Here is a 4,876-nt window from a genome sequence, read left to right as displayed (position 1 = left end):
TGACAGGCTTACAGGTCATGGAGATCAGGGGAATATCATGGAAAAAAATATATCTTAATTTCAGCAAAGAATTTGACATCCTGTGGGCAAGAATGACATGAATGACAGTACAGTTGAGTAGATTTGTAGCTGGTTGAACAACTTTACCCAAGGAATGTTGTCTGCTTGATGAATCACTGCCTACCCGAAGGGGAGTCACAGTGACAGACTCCCAAGTGCTATCTATGGTTTATCCAGTCCAAATTTTCAATTAATGATGGATGAAGACACAAAGACATGCTTATCAAAACTGCAGGTGTGACAGAGCTGGGAGAGAAGCCTAATTCATTAAATGTCAGATGAACCAAGAGAGGCAAAAGGTCTCAACAAACTAAAAGAACAGGCTGACATGAATAAGAATAAGCTTAATAGGGATAAATGTAAAATCATCCATTAAAAAAACCAAATGCAAAAGTATGGTAGTATGGCAGATTGAGATTAAAAATAGTTTTGTAAGAAGACATCCCAGGACTTTAAAGTAACTATAGCCCTAATACCATCTAGTAGGTCTCAGATCACTTTGAAAATCTATGAAAATGTGGACAAAAAAATGTTGCCTGCCATTTCAGTAAACAAGGTATGTTGCCCACCATCAGGCCATCAACCACTTCAGCTGCCCCCCAGGTGGTGCACCGTGAGGGGAATTCAGAATGGAGAAAAACAGGATACTGGCCCTAGACAGTTAAGATTTACATCAAAGGAATAATTTCAATAAGCCCAGACTCTTGCGTCTTTCCATACATAGAAAAGTACTAAAATCATTAACTTTAGATGTTTGTTTTTTTGGATTAGCAGTAATCTTTTTTTTTTTTTTTTTTTTTTTTTTTGTGGTACACAGGCCTCTCACTGTTGTGGCCTCTCCCATTGTGGAGCACAGGCTCCAGATGCGCAGGCTCAGTGGCCATGGCTCACGGGACCAGCCGCTCTGCAGCATGTGGGATCCTCCTGGACTGGGGCACGAACCCATGTCCCCTGCATCGGCAGGCGGACTCTCAACCACTGCGCCACCAGGGAAGCCCCTAGCAGTAATCTTTTGATGTTCAACTACATGTCTGTTTTCAGGAGAAACTCCTCTATATCCTGGCTCCTCCTTACCTCTTTGGAGCAGTTCCTCAGAGCTATCTGAGAGGCTGTTTCCTAGGCTATAGTCTTCAGTAAGTTCCCTGGATAAAACATAACTTGCAACTTTTAGGTTGTGCAGTTTTCTTTTTGTTTTTGTTTTTGTTTGTTTTTTTTTTTGGTACGCGGGCCTCTCACTGTTGGGGCCTCTCCCGTTGCGGAGCACAGGCTCCGGACGCGCAGGCCCAGCATCCATGGCTCACGGGCCCAGCCACTCCGTGGCATGCGGGATCCTCCCGGACCGGGGCACGAACCCGCATCCACCGCTTCGGCAGGCGGACTCTCAACCACTGCACCACCAGGGAAGCCCGGTTTTTGGTTTTTTGTTTTCAGTTGACAAAAGCTAAAGACTCTCTCATAGACAAATGCCCATAGTCATAAAATTTGGTTTACAATTTCAGCTGGAGTTTGTCGGTGACCAGCAGGGGTCACAGACTAGGAGTTAAGAATCCTTGGATAGTATAATTGGGCCACATAAAAACTACAGCAAGCTATGTGCTTTAACAGGAGTGTAATATCAATACAATGGAGATAATAGCCCCACAGGGCTTGCTACATCCTACTTACAGTCTTCAGTTTACAGTATTCAGCTGAATGTAGAGACTGAAAAACTGGAATATATCAATATAAAGGGTGAAAGGTCTAGAAATTATGTTAAAGAGCACTGGAGGAACCTATGACATATCCTCTTTTTAAAAATTAGAGGGAACACAATAGCAGTCTTCCAAAATCTGAAGGCTGCCTTTTGTAAGAGGCTGCAGACTTAGAATACTCTATAGCAGTGCTATCGAGGAGAAATATAATGCTAATCACATACGTAATTTAAAATTTTCTAGTCGCCACATTTTAAAGTAAAAAGAAACAGGTGAAATTAATTTTAATATATTGCATTTAACCCAATATACTAAGAACAGTATCATTTCGACACACGATCAACATAAAACTTTTTCATATTGACTTTTTGAAATCTGATGTGTATTTTACATTTACAGCACGTTTCAATTAGCCTGAGCCACACTTCAACATGGCTAACACATTGGACAGCACAGCTCTTTAGCTTCCCAGGGCAGAAGAGAGTCAATTAAGAGATGTTAGAGAGGAAGAACTTTCTAATAGAACTGCCCCCTAAATGGAACAAGTCCCCTTATAGAATGGTGAGGTCTCTGTCATTGGATGTGTTCTAACTGAGACTAGGTGACCACCTGTCAACGGTTATTTAGGCATTTCTGCATAGGGTGGGGGCTGGGATGGATAATCCTGAAGTTCATTCTCATTCTGAGGCTATAATTCTATGACTGTCCGTTTGGGGAATTGAGGTTATTTGAACCACCAATTCATGATATTCTGGGACAAGTGGGCAGCCAGCCTTTCCTAAGAAGATCTTGCCAATCTAGTTATGCAAATACATGCCAGGTCACGGCCACAGAACTAATCTGCCTCTGCCCCTTCTGTTGTGGAGCTGCAGCCTGAGTTATCCATGAAGACAGTGCATATGCTTGGCTCAGGCTCTGACATGCAGCTGAAGAGAGACTTAGCACATCACTGAGCTAAGCTCAGTCTGGAAATAACCCACTCAAAACATGTGTCTAACATACTCACTTAATTTTTGCACTCATCCAGCCAGCTCACCTTTAGTTCCAGTTTTGCATTAAGCTCATTAACAGAAAATCAAGTGTTTGGCTGTGTTAAGAACATAAAGGTACTTCTCTGGAGAGAATCCCAAGGTGCTATTCAAAAAAGAAAGCAATCCACAAAGAAAGGCCATTTGCTTGTGTTTATAACCAGTCACAGTCCCAGCCCTCAAGTTCTGCTACAGCTGATGATTGGCACTCTGAACCAAATTGGATAAGCAACCAATGTTTGAGGAGCCTGCCCTAGGCTTTTTCTAATCCACATACAGCTGCAGTCTAGAGAAGCTGGAAAAGGCATGGGGGAGAGAGGATGAGCCCTGGAGGCCAACTACCTGAATTCAAGCCGCACTCATGCCTCTTACTAGCTATGTGATCTTGGACAAGTAACCAGCGGTAACCTTGGTAACCTCGAATTCACCCTTTTTACCTGAGGTACTGATCTGTCCCTGCCAATTATTTTAGTGTTCATAAAATTAAAGTTATACATAGAGTAAAAAACAACTGTTTGGTAGAGTTTGGTTCACTGATGACACTTTATAAACATTGGGGACACTTTTTTTAAGTGCTCTTATTTTTTCTGAATATATTAATATGTATAGCATGCGATATACATTCATTACAGAAAACTTGGAAAATATATAAAACTATTCAGAAGAAATTTTAAATGACCCATTGTCTTACCACCCAGAGCAAACCACTTCTTAACACTTGGTCACTTCTGTGCATTTTTTGACATAATGGGCATCAATTTTAAAAAGCATCACTTTCTAACATGCTTCTAAGTTCCAAGATAACAAAGAGTAACTTTCCTATTGACATCTCTGAAGTCATGTCTTTTTTCCTACTATCCTGAATGTCATAGGAGGGACATACCCCTACTATCATGATGTCATATTCAGAAGGGACATCATGAGTCTGGATTGACTCCACGAGAGAAAATAGGAATTAAGTCCTAGGATAGAACTTAGTAGCAGATAAAGACTAGTAGAGTCCCAATCCTACATTTAACAAGTAGAGAAGCTGGAGCCCAGAGAACAGTGACTCCTATGACCAACAATTCAGCAGGACTTAAGAGTTGGTGTATCTTTTTTTTTTTTTTTTTTTTTTTTTTTTTTTGCGGTATGTGGGCCTCTCACTGTTGTGGCCTCTCCCATTGCGGAGCACAGGCTCCGGACGCGCAGGCTCAGCAGCCATGGCTCACGGGCCCAGCCGCTCCGCGGCATGTGGGATCTTCCCAGACTGGGGCATGAACCCGTGTCCCCTGCATCAGCAGGCGGACGGACTCTCAACCACTGCGCCACCAGGGAAGCCCGAGTTGGTGTATCTTTACCCCACATAAGTACCCTCCCACCTCACCACACTGCTTCATACAATATGATGCAACCTTACACATTCTAGCTAATTTGCAGCCCACTTTCTGCTAGGCATCTCTATTTTAAGATCAAAATTAAATGCTTAAATATAATTTTTAAAATAGTTGCATGGTACTTAATTTGATAATGGGAAAGTCAGTTATTCCACAAAGGGCACTTTATGAGGCTGTCTTTCCAAAGAAAAAGCTCAAAAGAATTCTCTTAGCCATGTGCAAAATATCCACTTAATCAACGTGAACACTCATATTACTAGGCAGTTAAAATTATTTATTCAAAGAGCTTTATAGTCATGCCTTAATACCAATCTATAATAAACAGGAGAAATAAGAGCAATAATACTATCATCCTAGTTAAATATAAGCACCATAAATAATATTTGCACCTTTAAGCAATTCATATATCCTTCCCAAATAATAAGATTGTAATGTGGAGCTTTTGCTTTTCAGTGGGATAAAATATATTGCTGAGCTTTATTTTGTTTTTTGCAAGGCTAGTACTCAGGGAGGGACTTTTTCTGGTCTATTTGGACCATTTGTATCCTTGAGAAAGAAATAACTTTATTATTTTGTTAATATTTATATATTTGGCTACGCTGGGTCTTAGTTGTGCCACATGGGATCTTCGTTGCGGCATTTGGGATCTTTAGTTGAGGCATGCAAACTCTTAGTTGCAGCATGTGGGATCTAGTTCCCTGACCAGGGACCAAACCCGGGC

This window comes from Mesoplodon mirus (assembly GCF_964341445.2).
Source record: "Mesoplodon mirus genome assembly, chromosome: 9".
NCBI lineage: Eukaryota > Metazoa > Chordata > Mammalia > Artiodactyla > Ziphiidae > Mesoplodon > Mesoplodon mirus.
The sequence above is the reverse complement of the archived record's forward strand: the minus strand, read 5'-3'. Positions refer to the sequence as shown.